Here is a 25371-nt window from a genome sequence, read left to right as displayed (position 1 = left end):
ACACACAATTAGAGTTGTTGAAGCAGAGAAAAACCTCTGCATAGAATCAGTCAGAGAGGGAAACAGAGAGAGACTGTGCTGAAGTACCTTGGGACTATGATGTGAGATAGCACAGTGATCTTCAACCCACATCTTTTGTTCACAGATAGTGGTGGGGCTTAGCTACTAAGTGCCTTGGCTGAGGATTCATATAACTTCCTGATTGTGAACTTCTGTCCCCTGCTGGGTTTGGGATGTGAGTTAGACTCAGGGCTCATGGCCACACAAGAGAGACTGGGGCTAGATGACAGTCTTGCATGACCAGTAGTCCAAGCGATTGGTGTCATTGGGCTCATCATCACCTCTGCTGAATCCTCCACCTTGCATCCCTGCCACTGCTGACCTTTCAGTTCACTACTGATCTCTAGCAGTGTGCTTCTCCCTGGTTAGGCTCCTTGCGGCAGAGGTGCTGGGCTGCAGCTCCTCCTTCTATTCCCTAGCCTCTTCCCACAACTATTCACTCTGGCCACTTCTTTGCAGAGCTCATACTTCCACTGCAAGACCTGTACATGCAGGAGAGCAATGCTGCCTTTTGTCCAGGGGTCACAGATACGGAACAGCTTGTATTCCCCTTTCAGTACAGAAGATGAGATCAGGTGGTGATGATGACCTGCAACCTCTCTGCCATGGCCCTGACTTGTGGGAGAACTGTCGGCTACAGTGCAGAGGCCAGTGCCCTATTTAACCTTTGAACTGAGGGATGACTTGCCCCAAGCTGGCCATATGGAAGGACGTGAGGGCATACAATTTTGGGAGAGGGTCAAACAGTCATTGGAGCTGATGACAAGCTTCACCATGCAGGATGGTCATGAAGGAAATGGCATCCTGTGCTGCACATAGGCAGAGTTCTTCATCCCCCCCCACACACACACACACACATCTCATACAGCAGATGGACAGACTTCATTCTGCTCAAGAAGTAGTCAGCCGAGCATTCATGACCATAAAGCCACAGACAATGTTGCAGCCACACACCCACTCCTTCAGGCTACACTATATCATGGCAGTGACATTTTGTGCCTCCTTCTCCTGCACATGGAGTAGAATCACTGTCCAGTGACAGGACTCCTCCCTCCTGGGCCCTATCTCATGCTCTGACAATCCTGCCATTTGTTATAGAGGTCTGGAATGAAGTGTATGGTTCTTCCTAGTGCTCTACTTTCTCCATAAAAAAGGGTTGACCATCCACAACAATAATTTTTCCAAAAACAAGGTGAGTAACTACTTCCTGGGCCCTCCACATAGCTTTGGATGGTGGCAAACTTTGTTGTTGCCCCATGACGCCCCAAGTGCTGTGAGCCTTTCTTGGAGGGGCCCTTTCACTTCCCCCTGCTGAGAGGGAGTGGACCTCTTCTTCCTCCCACAGCCACTCTTTCCTCCATCATAAAAATGGTTGGGTGCACTCTTTGCAGGTGCCTGTGGAGAACAGAGGGGAACAAGTGTTGGGGGGAGTTGCACCCCTCTGGGAGGCACAACAGTTTTCTGGGAGCTACAGAGGAGTGTACTCGAGTCAGGAGCAGCAACAGACAATTACAATGTGGAAGAGGAGGATGCTTCTCCCCATACACACACATCCTCTAAATCAGGGGTAGTCAGCCTGTGGTCCTCCAGATGTTCATGGACTACAATTCCCATGAGCCCCTGCCAGCAAACGTTGGCAGGGGCTCATGGGAATTGTAGTCCACAAACATCTGGAGGACCACAGGCTGACTACCCCTGCTCTAAATCCCTTCTGTCAGAGAGTCCTCCTCTCCAAAGAGTATTAGCAACTCCTAGTGACTCTGAGCAGCGCTAACAACTCTTTTGCCTCTGTGGAGAACCCCAAGAACAGATATGGGGAAGGAGACTTGAAGAACCCTGGTGATGCCCTGGCAGGATGAGTCTAGTGCCTGGGGATGAGGGCCTATGGTATACGGTACATGGAGGACTTCTCTCCCCCCCCCCCCCATAATGAGAATACCACTTTTGCCCTCAAGGCACACAGAGGTGTTCACATTCAGGAGGGGTGGGAGGATATAAATGTGGGAGACTTTGGGGCTGACTGTAACTGGGATCCCAGATATGCCCCTAATTTGGAGAGATTGTAGAGCAGTCAGTCCTAATATCCAATATGGAGACAACTCTAGAAGTACATCTGTTACTTAGGAAAATACTTGAAATAGTGTCCATGAATTCATTATTTCATACATCAACACTTCAATCCATAAAACACTTGGTTGGGCAAGAAACTGTTAACTGCCCTTCTTTATTATGCAAGGCTGTTTGCATCATTAATCACTTAAAATGGAAAACTCTGATTCCCCCTGAGAAAAAATATCTAGTATTTATATTGCAACATATTAACATATTATTATTTCTAAACAAACAGAAGCAATTTTGTCAAACCGCCAGCTGAATTATTTCCTTTATTCTACAACTGACAAGGACACAAAATCAACTGACAAGGACACAAAACCGAGTAATAAGCATGCTACTCCCATTCACTTCACAGAATCATAGAGTTGGAAGGGACCTCCAGGGTCATCTAGTCCAACCCCCTGCACAATGCAGGAGCTCACAACTACATCAATGGGTTCTGTGTGGAGAATCCCACTGGAGTGAATGGAAACTGCCCAGCAGCAGTCCTTTCAGGATTGCTCCCAGTGCTGCTAAATATGATTTCTGCATTACAAAGTGAGAGTTGTATGAACTCTCTTGCTCCTATGGTGTTGCTAGGATGCCTGCCAAGCTGCTATGGGGTTACTTTGGGGAGACATTGTTGGAATTCTGGGGATGTCTGCCTTTCATTCATAATCTGCCTTTGAAAACTTGGGGGGGCATGCAAGTGTGTGGGCCTGCTTGCCTTGTTCTGAATAGGGGGGGGGGGGGTTCTGCCCAAGTGAAGTTTCCCTGTGAATTTGGTGTCACTGGCTTGTTCTTGAGCCATTCCACAGATTCCTGTAAATGCAGTTATCTTTTCCAGAGCATCTTTCAGGAATACCTTTGGGGGGGGGGTGCATAGCTGGGACCCTGTAAATATAATCTGGCCATAAATATAATCTTGGAAAGGTTGTAGAGAATCAGGCAGCAGGTTGAGGTCCCATTGTGCCTTTGGTGTATGTAGCTTGCATTCTGTAAACTTTTAAACCTGCACATGACATTTTTCTGGGAGGCATCTTCTGTGGAGGGCCATAACTCAGACCCCTGAACTTCTATCTGTACATAACTCGTCAGGCATGTAAAGTAGCATCAGTGGGAGGTCTCTGCATAATTAATGCCTCTAAATTGCCGAGAGTCCATTCTATACACTCCTAAACCTGCACCTCTAATTTCTCCAAAAAGCACTTTTCTGGAGGCACCTTCTTTGTGGGAGATGTAATGAAGACAATTGAAGTCCAGTCCAACAAATTATAGGTAGACGTGAATCATCCAGAGATCCCCTGTGAAGTTGGTATCTCTAGCATGCCTGGGGCATATTCTTCCGCAACATGAACAGGTTCATTTTACATCAAACAGTTCGTGACAGTTTGTGGTTCGAAAATGGGGCATGCCACGAACCATGAACTAAGTCATTTTTTTCCAGTTCATGCTCATCCTTAGTTGGGACCTTTAAGTGGGTCACAAGCCCATTTAGTAGAACCACTGTTTTTTTCCTTTCTGCCTTTTAGAAGGATGAGCTAAGTACCCATGTATAGAGAAAAGGCCATGCCTCTTTCCTCTTTATAGAATCATAGAGACAGACCCATCTAGTCCAACCCTCTGTTACCTCCACAATAATCAGAAGTCATTATCTTACCTATCTAGTGTAGACATTCCTGAACATAGAAGAACATTTATGCTATTTCGTTATAATATACTTCCATCTGCTTTCAAGGAAGGCTTATTTTTAAAAACAGCTATGCACAAGCAATTACATATCTGTAATGATGGGAGCATTGAAACATCAGAACATGTTTTGCTTGAATGCCAACTGATTCAAATTAGAAGAGAACATATTTTCCACAAATTACGCTTAATCCTGAGACATATAAAATAACGCTGTCAGATAAAAATATTGAACTAACCTCTGTCATGGTTAATTTGCATGGAGGGCAATGAATATAAGGAAGACCTGGGTGAATCCAGAGCAAAGATATTGTTACTAGCCGTATTATATTTTAATTTGAAACTAGTAAAAAAAGCCCATTGTATAAAGAATACAATGGGCGCTAGCAGGCGGGGAGAGAGCGAGGGGCAGGCGAGGGGCGGAAGGCTACCTGTAAGAGGAGGCTGCCGGCGGCTCCGCGGCTCTTCACGGGTACTCCTCGGCGACTCCTGAGGCGGCTCCACGGCGCTTGTTGGAGGTTTTTTTTTTTCTTTCGGTGGCTCATTGAAGGTTTGTTGTCTTCTGCAGCCATGCGGCGCGCTGGGCTGCGGCGGCTCCTCGGCGGCAGCTCCGAGGCTCCAGACAGCTGCTCCTCGGCGTCTCCGGCGGCTTCTTGGCGTCTCCTCATTGGTTCTTGCTAATCAGGCAAACGCCATTCGTTGCCAAGGTGAGGTTTCCATCGACGTCAGCGTCGTAGCTTCCTGACGGGCCCCCCTGATTGGCTGAGCTGCCAGCGGTAGCTCCAAACAGTATTAGCATGGCTGGGGCAGGGTGAGACGAATCGGAGCGGGCAGCCCTTTGTTGCAGAGGCCGGCGGGCTGAGGGCGCTGCGTGTACACCGAGAAGCGCTGGACGGCTAGCTGCGGGGGGCGCGCGTGTGGGAGCGTGAGCACGCCATGCCTCCTGTTGCGAGCCGGGTCGGAAGGGAGCGCGAACTTTTGCCAGGCGGAGCGGCGGTTTTGCGTGGCAGCCTTGAGGGGAATGCGATCGCCCGGTGGACTCTGCCTTCCCCTCGCTGGGCTGTCTGCGTTCGAGACGCTGCCCTGACAGTGGCGCCGCTGCCTTGCCTCCTCGTGATTGTTGCTGTTCCTTTCCTGGGCAGGATGGTGGATGTGGAGAGCGAGGTCCCCCCACTTCCTCCCAGGTACAGGTTCCGAGATTTGTTGCTGGGCAATCAGGGCTTGCAGAACGACGACAGGTAAGCGGGCGAGGTGAAGCTCACCGGGGGAAAGGAGGAAGCTCCTCTTTGGTAGTTCACGCGGGGGATAGCCCTCGAAATCGGGAAGACGGTCGGCTTGCTTGGCGCCTGTGCATGTGGTGCTTTAACTGGATGGGGAGGGGAGACGACTCGTGTAACCGTGAAATCATCAGGAAATGCAAAGCGGGCATCTGTTCGTGTCATTTTCTATTTCTATTAGCGCTAGCCATGAGCTCTGCGGGGCCCCCCCCATCGCCGCGGCCTACCTGACCCAACAGAGTCCAAGCAGAGTCCGCGCGCCTGCCGGGAGCTTCCTTGACGGTGGCCTGACGCATCGGGAGGCGTCAGGCCGCCGGGCAGGGAGCACCCGGCAGCCGCTCTATGCGCGGCTGGCGGGTGCTCCCTTGCTGGCGGCTGGAGGCAATGGCGGCCAAGGAGGCGCCGCTTCTGCCGGTCCCTGCGGCTCCATTTTTCTTCTCCTGGTGTTCTGCTGGGGCTGCTGGGGCCAGCGCGACCGTCATGAAGGTGAGGGAAGGTCCTGGGTATCCGTTGGCCGGCAGGCCTCTCGCCGCGTCAGCCCGCCGGTCAGGGAGCCCCCGGCAGCCGCGCATAGCATGGCTGCTGGGAGCTCCCTTGCCGGTGGCCTGACGCATCGGGAGGCGTCAGGCCGCCAGGCAGCGAGCACCCGACAGCCGCACTATGCGCGGCTGGCGGGTGCTCCCTTGGCGGCGGCTGGAGGCAATGGTGGCCATCCAGGATTGACACTCGGAGGAGCGAATCAGGAGCCGCTTTGCGGCTCCTGATTCGCTCCTTCGAGTTTTTATCCCGGACAGAGCCCACCCTAACTCCTCCCCACCACTGCTTACTGCTTTATTTAGTCCGTGGCGCCGCGGGCGGCGCCACGGGCGGTTTTAAGATTGTATTAACTTCCATGTTTTGGAATCTTTTTTTCTATTTTAGCTTTTGTACATCAAGTGTATTTGTACTGTATATGCTTGCAACTCAATGACCCAAGCTGGTGGTAACAGGACTTCAGGGAAAACCCCCGATTATGCTCAACGTCGCCACCATCCTGGGCACCGCTGAGCCCAGGCTCTCGGAAGACCCACGTTAAGGAAACAGATTTTTCTGCGTTCCTGGGTCTCCTGAGGGCACAGGCAAGGGCCAGGTTGGGCTAGTCCTATGCATAACTGGAGGAGCTGGGCCTTTGGGCCCAGCTTCTCCTTTGACCTACAGTGTCCCTGCAGGGACGCCTCTCACCCCTGCCAGCTCCGCGGCTCCACGGAGCTGAAAGGGGCATCTCCCAACCCCCACAATGATGGGAGACCAGCATACTGCTCCCCATCATTGTGCAGTGGAGGCCCCATGCCCCCGATTCCCCCCCCCCCGCTTCACCACTGCTTACACCGCTTTGAAGCATTCCCAGAGCTTCTGGCCCCATGTTGCTTGTGCGCGGCTGTTGCACAGGGGCAGCTGGCGTTATTTGTAAACTAAGCAAATTACCCTTACCTGGATAAATCCAGGCAAGCCCAATCTCATCAGATCTCAGAAACTAACCAGGATTGGCGCTGGCTAATCCAAGGAAGTCCAGAGTCATGATGTGGAGGCAGGCAATGGCAAACCAACTCTGAATGTCTCTTGCCTTCAGGATTCAAAAACACTGTAATCCTCATTGCTCTTTCTTTCAAAGTGTATGTCCAAATAAGTGCTGCCTCAGAACCTCTTATTGCTTCAAGAAGTAGGGCACTCAGAACAATATAGATTAGCAAGCACATGTACATTTTAACAACAAAATGGGGAACAACAGAAGGAAGCAATACAATGGGAAAAGTTAAACTGAAAGTGTTCACTCGTTGTGAAATTATCCTGAAGCTGATTATCACTGGATGCTTACTAGAACATTGTACTTACAAGTTCATAAATTTGGGAGGTTGCATACTAAATGCAATTCTACTTGATTTTGCCAATTTCCACCCTCATTGCATTCACCAGCCTTTCTGGATCTTGCCCACAAGAGTCCAAGGTAGTTTTTTCTGAGGTCAGGAGAGAACCCTCCTCTCACTTTTGACAGCAGAAAAGGTGGTAGAATCCGATCTAGGAAAAATATCCAGGTAATGCTGATTGTTGGTAGCCAAAACCTCACAACATAGACTTTAATCCAGTAGTTAATATTAAAGATTTCCAGACAGTGAGAGGTGATTTTACATCTGTTTGGAATGAAAATATTGGCATCTGCCTTTTATACTCTTGGATTCATTTGGTGATGGATTAAGCAGAATGTGTTCAGATTAACTGTGAATTATGCTTAAAGTAAAAAGTCTTAGCTCTCTAATCCACTTTGAAAATTTGTATGACTTCTTTCCCTCCTCCCCCCTATGGAAATTCCTGGACAGCCAACAATGGCAGATATCAAAACAACACCAATTTCACCTATTTTTCAAGAAGTTCCTCATAATGAAACTATATCATATTGGAAATTCATATAGACTTAAATATATTAGAAACAGTGAGAATTTGCACTGCCATGTATCAATACTCAGATATGAGCTGAACCAATATCAGTTTTCTGGGTTGGAGGAGAACATAGGAAACCTTGCAAACCCAGCTCTTCCGCCAGGCCTTTGGTTGAGGCTGGGCTGAATACAGGACGATAAGAGTGGGTCCTTCCCTGTCCTTGTATAATTGTGACCCCCCCTGAGGAGGGGGCTTACCATCGCCCACAGTTTATATCTGATTTACATCTGATTGACATAGCTGGGAACAGATGAGGAAAAATGGGCATAAGTTTGTGATTGCCATCTTGCTCTTTTCTGCTATTTTATCTGTTAGATTTCATTTTATAGGTTTTTTAATGTTTTTACTATGCTGTAAGCCACCACAAGCCAGCTTGTCTGAGAGTGGCGGGGTACAATTCTACTAAATAAACAAACAAACAAATAAAATATGTCAAAGGCTCTTCCATGATTATTTTGCACTGTAATCCTAGACAAAGTTACAACCTTAAATCTATTGACATCAATATAAAAGGGTATAACTATTTTTAGGATTGCACAGTCAGCTCACAATTTCCTCAGCAGGCCTATGCACATCACAGTATGATATTACCTATAGACAAGGCTCCAGGGCAGCCCTTCTAGCAGCCATTAGGTTTCTGTCTTGAAAGTTCTGCCTCTGGCCATGCTTTACTAAATGTACTTGGTCCTACATCCATCTTTGTTGTTACATGCCTTGACCTCTCCTGTTTTATGTTTGTGTTGGACTTTGATCTACATGGTGTGTGTTTATCTGTTCTGAGTGACAGGATGTAAAGACATGGACTAGACTGTGCATCAGACTATACAGTTCTAAAAATTAATATTTTTAAAAGCCACTATGGGTGTGAATTGCTAATATTTAAGACTTTTAAAGAATCTGTTCCATTTTATGCCATTAAAGGCAATCTGTATTGCTATCTATCTGTAATCTGTTCCATTCTTGTCTGGGTTGTTGTTTTTCTAATGCCAGTATTTATTAGAAAGTTAGAAATAGGAGGGTAGACTCAAACCAATATGGCAGCTTTTTATACCATTTTAAACTAGCCTTTCTCTGATGGCTTCTTTTACTTTTCCATTTCAGTAAAATCATATACATGATGGTCATTTAATTCTATTTGCTGCAGAGTTAAACTGGTTTACAACTGAATAGCCAAGGACTTTTCAGCAGCAGTCTGAAATCCAAATAATTTTAACTCTCCTGTGCAGTTCCTTCAAGGGTAGCCTGAAAACTGTGTTTGATTTCTCATAGATATACACATTGAAGACTCTTTTCTTCATTACCAGTCTGCAGAAGCCAGGGAATAAAACTTCTCTTTTACATAGTTCCTCAGGTAACATATAATATTATTATTATTAGATATATTAAATGTATGTGAAGAACCATCGCTTCTTTTGCATTATATGACAAACAAAACTTTGTACAATCATTCATTCATTAACCTCACAGCAGTCCCATGAAGCATGTTAAATGAACAGAATTTTCCCAGGCTTTGTACTTAATAAAATGCAGTCACAAAAATCAAGTGCATGAGTGTACTCATGTTTCTCTTTTCTTCTGAATATCATAAGATTGGGGGGAGAAGAGTTCACACATATCCCTAGCAGGGAGATGAATCTCTGTGCTTTTTATATATCTAGAGACGATGCATCTCAGCACTAGACAGTTAACATTGGTTAAGTTTGGATTATCTGATTTAGACCTAGGTGTAAACTGCACGGAGCTTGTATTCCAATCCCAGGTCAATTCAGTCCCTGCCGTCTACACAGAATGCGATTTAAATTTTCCTTCTGCAGCAAGAAGGATTGATCCGGAGTGACCCCACCTTTATTGTGCGATATCTTAGAGTGCTTTTAACCCTCAATATTTTTCAAATCCGGATTGGGAAAGCAAGCTCCGTGGTAGAGAACCTCTGATAAGCCACACCTGCTCATGTGACAAGCTTGCCTTAAAGGAGAAGCCCCTAATTTATCTCAACTTTTGACGGTCCTGGATTTTTTCTCCCTCCTCTGCCTTTTTCAATCCTCTCCCCCCCTCCAAGAAAAGAAAGAGGCTCCCTGCTTGGCCCCTCTCCCCCCACCTTTCAAGAAAGGAAAGAAAGAGGCTTGGCTCCCCCCCCTTCTGAACTACCCTAACCACGTGCAGAACACTTTCCTGTTTCAATGGGGGGGGGGGAAGGAAGACCTGAGTTCAAATCGATCTGGATTCAACAAGATTGACAATGAAATAAACAAAGTAAGTGCAGACTCTGCCCTAGGGAAGCCAGAGAACCACTGAGATAAAAAACACTACTAAGAACAGAGAGAACAACTGTTCAGCAAGGCCATAAAGTAAATGCTTTGCTGCACTGAATTAAAGTCTGCTGACTTGTGACAAAAATATACTACTTTTGTCTATTATCTATTATATCTATTATCTTACCTTTCCTGCCCACCTTGGTTCTCTTCTCCTTAGTTTTCTCTTCATAATAGTTTTCAGGGGTAGGTTAGGCTAAGACTAAGTGGCAGACATTGCAAAAACTTGGAGTTCAGGCAACACGTTGGGTTACTGTAGTTACCCTAATGCCACTTGTTATGGCATTGGTGGCTACTACAATGAGGGTGAAAATAAGGTGTATGTTATGGAGGAAAGAACTAGATCCTGCAACTGGAACAGCAGTGAGGAGAAGTGGAAATGGAACCAGGAAGGGGTGGGGCAGTCAGGAGAGGAAGGAAAGAAAATTGGAGCTTGTGCTGGGGATGAGAAAGTGATTTCCCATCTCTTGTGAATCTTCATTGGTCCCCCTCTTGTTTTCCCTGTTAATGGCTGCTCTCATGCTTTGGGTTTGAAACAGAATTAACTTTTCCTTTAAGCCCTTACTATTAGAAAAATCTTATTGCTACCTTTTGAAACTCTGTGCATTTCTCACACTTATCAATCTGCTGTGTAAAGTTCTTGATGATTTTCACTAACTAATGTTGAAAGAGTTAAGGGGGCAGAATAAGTACAGGACTGCTGGGATGGGAATCAACAACTGGCTCAAACTGTGCTATTGGGTATGGCACTTCCATATCTGCCATGATTAGGAGCAGAAGTTGTAGATTTAAACATATTTCAGTCAGATCTGGCCCCTATCAACCACTGCTGTTGGATTTGCACACCAAAAGAGATATACAGAATCCATTGTAGGAATCTCTGTGAATGTAATAAAAAAATAAAGATCAAGGACTGCAGCATTCTTCCACTATGTGCATGTTAAAACAGCTTCCCATGGCAACTAAACCTTCATTATTATATCATATGCACAAGAGAAATAAACCAAGGTAATTTGGAGCCAAAAATACATTCTCTGCACCTGCTGAGTAAAATCTACTCCAGAATAAAATCGACTCCATTGATTTAAAAGTAAAATCAAATATAACCTAGGTATGTTGTTCTGAGACCTCCGGTGAGATACCCAAAACGATTATTTCTTTTTAATTTTCTTCTTCCCCAGGGAAAAATGGATAATCTACAAATCCTAAACAATGTGGCTGCTCTGTTTCATCCAGTTGAACTCTGTATGCATTTTGGAGACCTAGGTACATAAACTTAATTGCAGTCCTAAGCATTCAATGAGACCTTCTATGTTGATTGTTTTGTTTTAATGATCACAGCAACTACAAAAAAGGGCAGAGCTTGAATGACTTTGGGAATAAGGTCCTGTGTATGATATTTAACTTTTCATCAAGGCCAATTTACTGACTTAAATCCTTAAACACATACACACTTTTGTCACCCAGGAAAATTAGTTCATTTGTTCATATTTAAATAAGAAAAATAATACATTGTGTCCACTCATGGTTCTTTTGATTAGCTTAAAACATATATGTACATCAATCCCAATCATTGACTTGTAGTTTGGCCTTCAGTTTTGGCAGTCAAAATGAATTTTCTTTTGAGATAACAATGAATTGGATCTAGCCTGATGTTTCACTCATTCTCACCCAATTTTTTTCCTTATTAGCGCCACCATTCCATAAAGCTTTAGTCCATGCAAGGATCCCCAACAAGTACTTTTTGGGTAGGCAAAAGGGTCCCCTCCTCCCTTTTTCATCCAAGAAAAAGCTGGTTGAAGCCAAGCCCTACCTTTACATTTGCAGAACTGTCCATAGTACTGAAAAATGAATGCACGTACTTATTTATTACTGGTTTTGCCCCACTTTCCCTCAAACAGTCTTTTATTCTCATAATCATCCTGTCTATGTCCTAGCTCACATTGTGAACTTCATGCTGAGTGCAGCCTGGGCTTCTTGCATCTTACCCTAACACACCAGTCAGTGCATCATCACTGTCTCCACTGCCAATGTGTCAGATGCTAATTCATATAAATAATTCTGCCTATTTCCTTGGGTCAAAATTCCACATTCCTATTCTTCTAGAGTTGTTTTTGTGGGCATTGAAATGACAGCATGCTGAGAAGTAGACAAACAGGAGGAGGGGAAATGTCACTTTGCTTGCAGTGAGTTATTTGTTTCTCACCAAAACTATTGATTGCATACTGTGGTCTGAGGTTAAGCGTTCCTTTCTTCAAAGAATAGCAGTTTTGACTTAAATTACATTGTTTACTATGTGCAGGCAGGAAAAGTCATAGTGCTGTTTCACCCAGCTTCACAGCGGATGCTTCCAATTTCAATGTTTAGAAGCCAGTTAGCATTGTGCATGCACAGTATCGGTGCACACAGAGGGGCTTTTGCTTGGGAGCTGTTCACGTACCGTGCAGAAAATCCTGTTTGCACTACACTGTTTAGGGAAGGATTTGCAGTCACATGTTTAAAACAGTTTCCTGAGGGTGAGTAAGAATCCCTTCCTGGCAAAGACCTCTTCAAAATTTAATAGTACACAGTATTATTCGGACTATCCCTGCTGCCCCTGAATATTATCAATCAAGAAAAAAATTACTTCCAGTTTACAGATGAGTCTGCACTGTACTTTATGGAGGCAGACCTTCATGGACATAGGGACCATGTAGTTTAGAAACCTGAGCTATAAATGAACAGTCATCACATGGGTGGGTTTCCACTAAGTTAAATTCAATGCAATCATCATACAGCCGCATTGTCATATGAACAGGTACAGTGCTCTAGTGTTGCATGTTGTGGAATTATATTGTGGAACAGATTGCTTCCTCATATAGCTAGCTTGAATAGTGAGAGAGTACCATAACCTCTGACATTATAAGGGTGTGGTATAGTTCCTTCCTCAATATTAACCATTCAATTGAGTCTGTGTGGAAGTCAGGTAAGTGGAGCTTTTAGACATAACAATCAAATAACCATATATGCTAGTGATCGAAGTTTGAGTCCTCCGGTATGTTTAAGACCAACAAAGTTTTGTTCATGTTTCTGCATATGAAACCTTATGCCCAGAATAAAATGTTGTTGGTCTTAAAAGTGCCACTAAATTAAAACATTGTTCTGCTGCTTCAGACCAACATGGCGAATGATTTTATCCTTATTATTATGCAATACCCTAGCAAATATTAATGTTTTAGCACTATCTGTTGCAAATATGACAAGCTGGTGTTGTGACACTGTATTCTTAGGAAAATAATTAAGGAGTGGTTTTTAGGAGCTGCAGAAAGTATTTCTGTGGTCTCACTTTACTTGGCCTGACTTAGAAGACAAGGAAGAGGAAAGGAAGGATGCATCAATCAGCTTGGGTAGCCTCTGACAGAAGTATGCTGTTGCATATGAATGCTGGTGCACCATCAGCAAAAGTCTGTGCTTGCATTGTAGCCTCCTATCCTAGAGTAGAGTTATCTGACATCATAATAAGAGGACTTTTTGCCATTTGGAAAAAAAAACTAGACTAGTTATCAGCTCAATTAATAATACAGGATGGTGTGGATCCTTTCTGGGGACAATGGCAGAGACAGCAGCATTGACTTAAAAAGTCAAAAGAGCTTTGCTATGCGGCACGTGGATAATGCTTGCAAAAACCAAGGCCCTCTGGATCTCTTTTGGGGTACAGAACTTCTTGTACAGTCCTTTATAGTTAATCCTAAATGTTGAGGAGGCATTGAAAAGACAGAGGGAATGATGCTATGCTGGGATATTTTGGAGGCCCAAATATGTGGCAAATTATGTGTTTGACTCACACTCCAAGTAGAATATGGTTTAGCGCAATGATGCACATTTTCTAATTGTGCATCTACTTACAGGCTATCCAGAAGTGTACTTTTCTTGAAGGCATAATACCTCTGTTTTAGATTAGTCTATCTAAATATATGAGCAGCTGCTTCATACAGATTTATGCCCTTGACGAAATATTTGCAGTTATTGCTTTCTAGTAAGCTCCCTCCTTCACTTCTCTCTTATTTAATACTCTTTAATTAGCATCAACATGACTGGACTGTCTTAAAGGCAAACCTGTTCTGTTATCTCATCTACTCCTTCCCTGCCTTTCAAAATATAGTATGAAAGCTCTAAATTGACTTGTCTTTTGGGATTAGCTGTTATGTTTCAGTACATTGGAGCCATTTAGGCTGCATGTTAGAGTAAGGACGAGATTTCTTTCTTGCAAGGATAGTCTAAAGTTTATTATTGCTTTTTAAATTAACATCATTTTTTCCATTTGCATTCATTTTATTACTATATTACTATTGAAGAAATACCCTACTGGTATAGGACTGAGCGACCAAACTGTGGCTTTGGGTAAGTAATGTGCAGCTTGCAGACCACCACCATCCTTTGTGGTTTCCACAGCCAACCTTTTATCTTTCCCCATAATTGGACATTTTCCTGTCCTCATGCTGTAGTTATTAGCTCTTATGCAGAACCATTTTTGATATCTAGCCCATGATTTGCCCAGGAAGTAAATAAAGAAGACATGAAAGGATCTCACTGTGGCCCCTTCCATTAAATTGTAAACCTAATCCTGTCATTCCTTCATGAAGTCACTTCTTTCATCAGGCCCTTGAGCAAAATAAAAGAGCAGAATTCTCTGTCAGGTCTTCTTTCCTCATTTGTTTCTGCTTGCTTGTTATCTTGCACAATTGGGCCCTGCTGGGAAAGAGAAGCTCATCACACCTTTCTTTTCCCCTCCCTAGGTGGGAGACCCACTGCTGACATTATGTTGTGCTGACAGACCGGTCTCCCCTACCCCAAATATCCCCTTTTTTCCGTAACTAGAATGATGACAAAAAGGCTGAGATTTGTTAACACAATAGGAAGTCAATCTAACACTCACCTTTGAAGTAATTCCCAAACAACTCCGGATTGGTCTAATATCACATTGGTCCTAAATTGGGGTATGATCCCCAATTTTCTCACTGGTTATAATCTAGCAGGATAACTTAGCACTAAAAATTCAAATTCTCTATAACATGAGAAATCTGGCTATTGTGGAAACTATGCTGATCCAGAGTGAAGAAGAAGCAATATTGCAAATGAAGTTCATTGTTAGTAAGGTGATGCACATTAGAACAAACAATCCTAACTGGCTGGCTGGCTGGCTGGCTGGCTGGCTGGCTGGCTGGCTGGCTGGCTCCCCGGCTCCCACACACACACACACACACACTGATCCTTGTCGCGTATCCTCGTGCTGCTTCTCCACTGGCAGTCAAAAGGAGGAGAAATCCTCCACCCTCCCCCAATCAAGTGCAGAGCACTTTCTGTTTCAAATTGGGGGGAAGTAATGAGGAACACCTGAGCTCAAATCAATCTGAATTCAACAGGAATAAACAAAGTAAGTGCAGATTCAGCCTAGATGGACCACTGGTCTATTGCAGCAGGCTGTTCTTATGTTAATGAGCTCTGATGAATAACTGTCACTAGCTCAATATATCTGTAAGGCTTGGGACTGTAGCTAGCTAATTGATGAGTTTTGCTTTATCAATTTTGCCTCTGTGGTTTATTGACTCCTTTGACTCCCTGATTAATTTTGAGATTATTCCATTCACCACATACATCTTCATACATCCTATCTTGTACCTAAATAAATGTTATCATTTAAACTTTTAAAAACTTGGAAACGTGGCTCTATCGATTTGAGCCATCTATACATATCCTGGCTACCTCTCAAGAAAAGAGTCAATGTCTCTTCCTAGGGTTTTCCTTGATCAGCTGCTTCCCCGAGAAAGGACAGAGGAGAATTCATAAACTTGGCTGAGTGTACTAGGTGAGCCACAGAGCACATTTCCCCCCATTTCCTTCTGAAGCGGATGGCAGCTAAAAGCCTCCTTTTCCCTTGCTGGTTTCGGGTGTTTCTTGCCCTTTCCCCTCAGGCTGGGAGCAAAACTTAGACTATTATATTTCTACAAAGACAGGAAATATCTCATAAAACCTGATCTTATGCATATTTACTCAGAAAATGATTCTGCTAAGTTTACTGGGACTTACTTTCAATTAGGCATGCATTATAAACCATTCATATAGACTGATCCTTTGTCCTATTGCATTCTATGCTGTACACTTGGAGTGTGCTTAGGACTGTAGTCTTAGGAATCCAAAGTTATAAGCATGGAGAGGGAGAGGGAGAGTGGTGGAGGAGCTCTGAAGAGCCTGAGGGGAACTAGGGTGATGGTAGAATATTATGGAGGAAGAGGACATGGAAGTTCAGAAGACTGGACCAACTAGGTTTTATCAGGACAAGTATTTACTGCACACAAGCAACAGCATGTCAATTTTCTAGTACCAAGAACAGGTCAAGACTTGACCTTGATAGTAGTAATCTCACAGTTCCATTATTAATTTGGATTTGCATTACCTAATGTCTGTTATCAGCTCTTGTGCTAATCTATTTAGTTATTTTTTAAAATATATATGACTGCCTTTCTTTACATAGCAGTCCCAATGTGTTTGGTAAGGCATGTTAACAAGAATGCATAACAATAAAGTCCTAAAACCATAAATCAACATCATAATTTATATTAAAAACCACTGGATAACCCATTATTGTAAACCACCGTGAGCCAGATACAAGTCCCAGATGATTTAGAGCTTTAAAGGTTAAAAACAAAACCTTGAACCTGATTTGGTCTTTAATCTAGAGCCAGTGCAGCTGGGAGAGCACAGGTCAAAGATGTGCTCTCCATCAGGTCCCCAAAAGGACCCTTGCTGTTGTATTCTGGACCAGTTGACATTTCTGGAGCAATTTCAAAGAGCATAGAGCAAGTTATAGTAGTTCAGCCTGGAAGTGCCTGTAGTGTGGATTGCAGTGGCTAGGTCAGATGCTGACAGGTAAGGTGCTAACTGTCACGCCTGGCAAAGGTGATAAAACCAAACAAAAGAAAAAGAGGTACCCGCTCAAAATAGCTGATGTTTCCGAAAATATTGAAATTATATTATTTAAGGGCAATCATACAAAGATTATATACCAACTGAATAACATGAAAAACTGAAACTTTCTAATTAACAACTAGCAACAAAGTGGCAATCAAGATTACATACAAACAGTAAAAGAACAATAAAGAAAGAAAAATTAAACCTAACCATTCTTCTTCTTGTTATCCTTTAGCTGGTGATTGAATTTGTTCTATAAATTGTAGCTGGTTGTCACATTTTGTCCAAATTGTCTCATTTTGATTATGATCACATAGACCATTTATGCACTGGAGGTTTCATGGCAGGATGCAGGCTGGAGTTTTAGTCATGGCAGGTTGCCCCACCTCTTCCTGCATCCACACGGGGGAGCATTTGGCCTGGTGCATCTCATCTGGCCCCGATTTGTGCTCCTGCATGGGAGCTGGGGCAGTGAAGTTCCCAGTGTCGGAAGCATCACATTTGGAAGGTATCAAGTTTGTTTATGTCAGGTTTTAGTAAAGTCCATGTTTCTGATCCATATAGGAGGATTGGCAGAATTAGTGTTTGGAAGAGACGAACTCTGGTCTTGTGAGAGATGTTTGTCTTCTTCCAGAGGCATCATTTGAGTGTGGCAAATGTAGTCTTCTGTATGATCTTCATAAACACTTTGCTAATAACTGACAAGATGCTGATGCCACGGTAATTCTTACATTCTCAGTTGTCACCTTTCTTCAGGATTGGCACTATGATGTTGTTTTTTTCATGTTGATGGAATGCATTCTGAGCACCAAATGAGTGTTAAGGGGGTCTGGAAATGCTGTAACAGAATGTCTCTCCCAGCTTTAATCATTTCAGCAGTAACTTGGCCTGCTCTAGGTGATTTCCATTCTTCAGTGATGCGTATATTTTCTGGCAAATCAATAAGTGATGGTTCTGGTGATAATCCCTGAGGTGCATCATAGTTGTATAGCTGGTTAAAGAATTCTTTCCATTGCTGCAGGCATTCAGTAGTAGATCTCACATAAGTACCACCTTCTTTCTTAATATTATCATTTGTCAACTTAGTTTTAACATTTAGTCATTTGAGGGTCTGATTTAGGGTTCCATATTCATGCCTGGATGCAGTTTCTTCCAGGTCTGCTCCAATATTGTTCCAGTAGGCTTCTCACTTCTCTTTCATCTTCTGTCTTACCTCTTTGTTCAGTCTTCAGTACTTCTCAAAGTCAACATGTTTGGCTCATTTACATTTTTCTATAAGGTCTATACATTTGCCTGAAATCCAGGGTTGTGTTCGGTGTTTGATGGGTGGACATAAGGAGGTAGCACATTCTAGGATAGTTCTGAGAGCTCCTTTTCATCTATATCCATATCATCTGATGGTTCAAGAAGTACAAATGTATTTGATAAAGCAATGTGACATTTTTGTATGAGTGCTGGTTCTATCAGGCATGCTCAATTCATTTTGGCTGGTGTATGTGCCTTGCTGCATGCTGCTCATTGTAGTTGCAGTTGTACCTTGGCTCATACAAGGTAGTGATCAGATCTGCTGTCAGGCCCTCTCATGGCCATGACATCCTGGTGTGATGAACGGAATCTGAAGTTGACCAGGAAATAGTCCAGTATTACTAAGTCCTTGCCTGATGGCTTTCTCCATCTTGGTGTTTTGCGGGCTGTTGAAAGTAGCTGTTCCTAATAATAAAATTATTTGATGTGGCAAAAGACATGAGGCGCAGTCCATTGTCATTTATCTTCCCATGGCCAAATTTGCCCATTATTTCCTCCCAACCGGACCTATCAGTACCAATATGGGCATTGAAATCTCTAGCCAGGATAGTCAAAGCTGTCTGTGGTATTGAATCTAGTGCATCTTGGAGCTGGATGTAGAAGATCCATATATTATACCCCCAAAATCCATTAGGGCCTTCTCTTCTCTTTGTGAAATGCTGCTGCTTCTACAGACCTTTCTTTGGTCATTTCCTCCCTCTCCTTCCTGATTTCCTCTTAACTAGCCTTGTACGTGTTCTTAGTGTGTTTGTAACTTTTTATTTCTCTTTTTATAAAAGAACAATTTGGATTGAATATCGGCTGATTTATTTTTAGAGTTCTCTTAAGAGGAAAATCCCCATAAACATTGGTGGTGAATCCCAGTTACCGCCTCCTTTAAAGCTAATTTCCATCAATTAATTAGGAGACCGCCTCTTTGGGTAACAATCTCCCTTTTCAAATTGCCTTCTTTTGCATTATTTACCACCACCCCTCCATCACTTACCACAGACTTCATATTGTATTCACCATCAACATCCCTCTTCCCGTTCCCTTCATCCCACTGCTGTGCCATCACCACATGTATTTAATTAGGTTTGCTATGTCTCTAGGAAGAGAAGATGTCATTATGTATTTTGTAAAACATTGCATGCATCTGTTGAGCAATGTAATGAATATATAATAGGAATCTGTATTTTCCCCTGAAAACCTAACTCTTTTACATTGCAATCCTAAACAAGTCTTCTCAGAATCCTGTTGAAGTCTACTCTGTGAAACTTAATCCCAGGGAAAATTTTTGTTAGTCATTTAAAGTTTTTAGTTGGTTAATTTTTCAGTTTAAAGTAATTAATTAACAGGACAATAATAAACAGAGTTTTGCATTTCTGACTACTGAAGTCATAATTGTGATTTTATCATTTAATTTTGAATATTTACATACCAAATTTTTAATCATGAGCTTGAGGTAGATAACAGCATAGAAAGATTATTAATTTATTTATCGTATGGCAGAGTTACACACAGGAAGCTTATAATCCTTACCATAGGTCTTCTATATATTTTCAAAATGTCCACCAGGGTGGTCCTGTCCAGCCACTGTCCCAGACAGGAACCTCACGTCTGGCCACCGCTTCCCATCCAGAGGGCCAATCCGGACGCGCCCGGATTGGTCCAGCCCCTGGAGCGCCTACCTCCTTCAACCACGCACCCAGCAAAGGCTGCCGCAGAGTGTGTGGGGGGGAGGATTTTCCTTCCCCTCGGTCCCCAAAGCCCTCTTGTTGGCTCGCAGAGGTGAGGGGGAGATGGGTGGGGTAGGGGAGCATTCCCTTAACTTTGGCCTGCAAAGCCCTCTAACCGGCTCGCAGAGCCAACGACAGGGCTTTGCTCCCCAAAGGGAAGCCTTTCAAAGCCCATTTTAAAAATAGGCTTTGATACTAGTATTAATATAAAATATGTAGCCAAAGTAGGTACAATGGTTAGGCAGACAAGTTTGGCAATCCCCCCCCCAAAAAAAAATCAAATCTCTAAGTTTTCATTTCATTAAGTCATATCTGGGCAAAGTTAAAAGAGCTCTTTCACATCTCCCTGGAAAGTGCAATGCTCACATTCTGTAACAGATCAATAATAGTTTGACAGGCTGCACCACAATCAAATTCAGGACCTGGTATTTTGTCCCATTTAAACAACAGGTCTGCACAACTGCCATAACCTGTTCATATTCTATTAGCCATCTTCCATACATGACAGGGCAAGTTAAATCTTGTGGGTCTCTCATTAGTGTAGTCATCAGGCCATCTAAAATAATCTAAAATAAGAGTAATATAATTCCTAAAGCAACTAAACATCACAAACAATCCTTGAAATAAAATCATATAAGCCATAGAAGTAGCATATGAACAATAACAATATTCTGATGTATTATCAACTGTAAAAAATATAAAAATACACCCACAAAAATATAAAGGCATAATATATTATTATTAAAATTGCTATAATAAATTGCTAAAAAATAATCCATGCCAGAATACAGAGAGATAATACAATTATCTACATTTGGGAGCCACAAGGCCCTATTATTTTTGGTCACACACTTAATCTCCGAAGGTGGTCAGGTGAATCAGGGACTTAAATGATAAATTTTGTAGGTGTTTATGGGATATTCAAATATTACTTAAAATCATCTTTTCCCCCTAAATTCTTTTTTCCATACTGTTTCACGTCATTCCTTTCATTGCTATTTTTGTATCTGTGTTTAGTAAAGATTGGAACAAAGAACAGGAGAGTAATGGGAACCTACATATTCAGAAACAGTAAATCTCTTAATACCAGTGCCATTTCAAAAATTATCAAACTACTAGGGAGCAACAAAAGTGCGTTTAGTCAAGGCTATGGTATTCCCAGTTGCAATGTATGGCTGCGAAAGTTGGACCATAAGGAAGGCCGAGCGTCAAAGAATTGAGGCTTTTGAACTCTGGTGCTGGAGAAGACTCTTGCGAGTCCCTTGGACTGCAAGGCGAACAAACCAGTCAGTCCTAGAGGAGATCAGCCCTGACTGCTCCTTAGAAGGCCAGATCCTGAAGATGAAACTCAAATACTTTGGCCACCTCATGAGAAGGAAGGACTCCCTGGAGAAGAGCCTAATGCTGGGAGCAATCGAGGGCAAAAGAAGAAGGGGACGACAGAGAATGAGGTGGCTGGATGGAGTCACTGTAGCAGTTGGTGCAAACTTAAATGGATTCCTGGGAATGGCAGAGGACAGGAAGGCCTGTAGGATCATTGTCCAAGGGGTCGCGATAGGTCAGACACGACTTCGCACCTAACAACAACAAGGGAGCAAAGCCTGCTTTAAAAGCGGACTGGAAGGTAGCATGCCCCCTCCCTACTAGGAGTAGTGGCAGGAGGCCATGGCAGAGGGCAGCATGGTCAGGAGCCAACAGCTTGCAGCACAAGGTGGTAGCAGGGGTAGAGGGCAGCATGTCCTAGGGCACTGGAGCCTTGGTGGGATGCCGCACATGGCACTGTCCTTATACTCGAATGGCAAGGGTTGGAGGGGCACCCACCACTAGATAGCCTTAAATGTTGGTAAGGAGGGAGAAGTCACCATGGGCCTGACAGTGGTTGCAAAGGGAGAGCAGGGAGAAGTGGGGCCATGCAGCACGACATCGTTCTGCACTGAACACTGCCTGGGGTGGGGCCTCCCATAAAGTCCACCATCAGCACGTGGTGGTGCTTGGTCCATGAGAAGGTGGGCAGAGGGGCAGGTATGGCCGTGGTGGAGGCAGCAAGGAAGCACAGCTGCCACTGAGGGCTGGAAAAGCAGCATCCTCAACGGGGGAGGTTCTCCTTGCAGCGAGAGCCAACCAGAGGCCTCAGGGCAGTGAATGATGGCACAGTAGCCTCTCTGAGTAGCTCTGTGGCTGAGCACTGTCCCTCCAAAGGCCAATCAGAGGGTCATCATGTTTTATTTCATTACTGCACAAATGTGTTATTGCACATGCTCAGACCAAAAAGGGGGGAGGCATGATGGGAGATGAGACTGCCCAATCTCCTGACAAAAATCCAAAACACATAGCTTGATGACCAGAAATGGAAGAAAACCACAGGTTCAGAATTCCAAGCACAAATTCCAAGCCTGCATTTAGAATCTGATGTGATGATAAAATGCCAGCAAATCATAACTATGGAATCAGTCTAAGTGATGACATCCTCTTAAACTGCCACTGCTAAGTTCGCTTAGAAGCTTTTGTGAATGATTCTTGTCTAAAGCCTTTTGATCCTCCAAGCCAATATGGTCTCCTGAATCATTCATTTATGTGCTTGTTGACATTCTCAGAGATCTCTGTAGGGTGAGTAAGGCAAGACTTCTCTTTGCAGTAGCTGTGCTGATCATCATTAGCAAGTGTTTCTTCTATGCACTGAACAGTTCCAGCCTTAACAATGCTTTCTATTTCATTCCAGAGAATAAAATCAACATTAGCACTGTCTACCTTAGTCTTCTGATAATGAAGCTAGTATCAGTATCACGTAGCAAAATATTGTATTTGATTTAAGTTGATTGAATTCCATCCTTCTCGCAAGGATTTGCTATTTCTTATTATTACTAATGTTTCTGCATTGTATTCATCAGATATGCTGCCAGAAGAAGCTTTTCGCATACATACCCCACAAGTGTCTGCATTTTTAATATCCATTTCAAAATCTAAATTTTACAACTCCTATGCACTCATCACACACAGGAATCAGAATGATTTTGGAAACAAAATTTCAAATCTCATCAATATTGTGAAGGAGCCAAATCTTACTGACATTGAGCATTGTCAGCCTCAGTCATCTGCATTTCTAGTTTTTATAAGGAAGTGGCCTCAACATGAAATTCAAAATATCTATCTGTCATGAAAATAAACAGCCAATAAATTGCTAGTAACCATCACAAAGTGTTTCTAAGGTGAAGAACTTAAAAAAAAATCTATCCTTTTTGAATTTGTATAGTTCTCTGTTTGTTAGTCTACAAAGTGTTTCCTTTATTTAAAAGTATGTTTGATTTCTTGTGCAGAAGAACGTATCTTTACAAATAAGACTTAAAAGATAACAATTCATTGATCCATCTTAATCTGTCCCGAAGACAGATTCTCATATGGATTAAAATGGATTAATCCAAAGGAAGCAGAGAGTAGGCATAAATGGACAACAGAATGAATCAAGAAGTAGACTCTCTCAGGATTGGGGCCAGGGCTATTTAATTTGTTCATAAATTGTTTGGAATTAGGGTAGGATAGAATTAGGATAGTGAAAAACAAGGCTATAGCAGAATCTTTAAATTGGTTGGATGGGCAACCAGAAAGCAAATGAAGTTCAGTGTGGCGAAGTATAAGGTGATGCATAAAAAACAAAAAGGCTAATTTTAAATATGTGCAGAAAAATGCAAACTCTATATCAGGAATTATTATGAGAGGGATTGAAAATAATGTGACCAGTATACTACTGCTCTTGTATATGAAGATGAGTTGGTTTTTACACCTGGGCTAGGGTGGAGCCGTTGCTGATGCTCTGCAACGCCAGGTCAATTAACAACAAGTCCTCAACCTAAGTGCCGTCTCTGCCCTTGCCTCAAACAAGCTCCTTGGTATTCCCAGAGGCTTTGGGAGAGGAAGAGGGAAGTGAGATGGCTGCAGCAGGTGTGGATGAAGACTTGTGATGAAGCGGTAAGGACATAACATCGCTCGCTTATGAAAGCATATGAGAATGCGGTGAAAGCAGTGAAAAAGGACTTCTATGCCACAGAAATCATGTCCACAAGCCCTCGCCCACCACAATTGTTTAAAGTAATTAGGCCTCTGGCTGCCCTCGAGGAGGGACACCAAATGTTTAGGGAATTGGATTTGAGCTGTGTGGCTTTATCAAGCTATTTCACAAAGTCCGGTCGCTCTGCTTGGACCATCCTGCCACAATTAATACAGGTCATGAACTAGAAGCTCCATGGCCATTGTGGGGGTTAGTGTTTGATGGCTTCAGACAGCTCTTGATAACCAAAGTGGACAAGTTGTTAGGTTCAGCGATGGTGACCACTTGCCTCTTAGATCCCTGCTGGTCTTGGTTACCCAAATTTGGTAACCAGTGGATAGGAGGCCACATGAGGGAGATTGTGAATCTCGACATCAGGAGAATTCCCCAAGGGGCTTAAGGAGGCAGTGGTTTGCCCTCTACTGAAGAAACCATCTCTGGATCCGTGGGACCCTGCCAGCTACCGCCCAGTCTTGCATCTTTTGTTTCTGGGTAAGGTCGTAGAGCAGGCCTTGGCAGATCAGCTCCTAGCTTTCTTGGAGGAAACCTTGACCCTAGATCCATACCAGTCTGGCTTCTGTCCTAGCCACAGATGGATACTGCACTGGTTATCAGATATATCCAGAACCAGCTGGACCAAGGCGTGTTGGTTATCCTCATACTTTTAGACCTGTCAGCCACATTTGACATGGTCAACAGTAAGTTGTTGGCCTGCCGCCTTGCCGGGTTTGGGATTAGGGGGACTGCACTACAATGGCTGGTTTCCTTTCTCTGGAACAAGATGCAGAGGGTTGCTGTGGAGAGTGAGCTGCCTTACCCCCTGGGACTCCCTTGTGCACCCTCTATTTTATTGCTTTATTGTGAACCGCCATGAGTTCAAATGAAGATCGGTGGTATATAAATGTGAAAATAAATAAATAAATAAATAAATAAAATTAATAGTATTCATACCCAAATGTCAAGAAGGAATGTGGAATTGTTGGTTTTCCCAGGACTGCTTCTCTGTCGTCTATGTAGAATAAAACAGTGTTTTGCTGGAGCTGCATTACTAAAGCTGTAGGCAATCCCTCTAGAATGTTATAGCAGCACATGCTGTGACAATTAGCAACCACGTATTCAGAATCTTCATGGTGTTTTTATTTAAAATACAACATTAATTTAAACCATAAACTGTATATCAGAACATATGTTAAATGCAGTCTAAGCCTGTAATCATGCCATTATCTTTATGAAAGAAGGAAAGAAGAAGACAACATTCCCTTGACTTATGTGGCTGCCTCTTTCTACGTTTGCTCACCCATATCAAGCCCATGCATGCTAATAGGAAATTTATGAAGAGAAATTAACATATTGATATAGTGGATAATGAGAATTAACTATGAATTAATTATGAAAAGATAGACTAAGGTTATCTTACACTGAACATTAGAGCCTAGCAATTGAGAAATAGA

The 25371-nt window shown here is 43.2% G+C and overlaps 1 long non-coding RNA gene across 2 annotated transcripts in view; it reads left to right on the top strand.

Annotated features, from left to right (window-relative positions):
• Nucleotides 1-11241, top strand: part of LOC143840067 (uncharacterized) — a 139746-nt gene extending 128505 nt beyond the window's left edge. Inside the window, exons 2-3 of one of the 2 annotated variants that reach the window (XR_013231997.1) lie at nt 8865-8946; nt 11089-11241. This is a non-coding gene — a long non-coding RNA (uncharacterized LOC143840067). The remainder of the gene's footprint in view (nt 1-8864; nt 8947-11088) is intronic. The other variant, XR_013231998.1, reaches the window with a different exon arrangement.
• The last annotated feature ends 14130 nt before the right edge of the window (nt 11242-25371 follow it).

Source organism: Paroedura picta, chromosome 6, assembly GCF_049243985.1.
Source record: "Paroedura picta isolate Pp20150507F chromosome 6, Ppicta_v3.0, whole genome shotgun sequence".
NCBI lineage: Eukaryota > Metazoa > Chordata > Lepidosauria > Squamata > Gekkonidae > Paroedura > Paroedura picta.
This window is presented reverse-complemented; position numbering and strand designations above follow the sequence as displayed.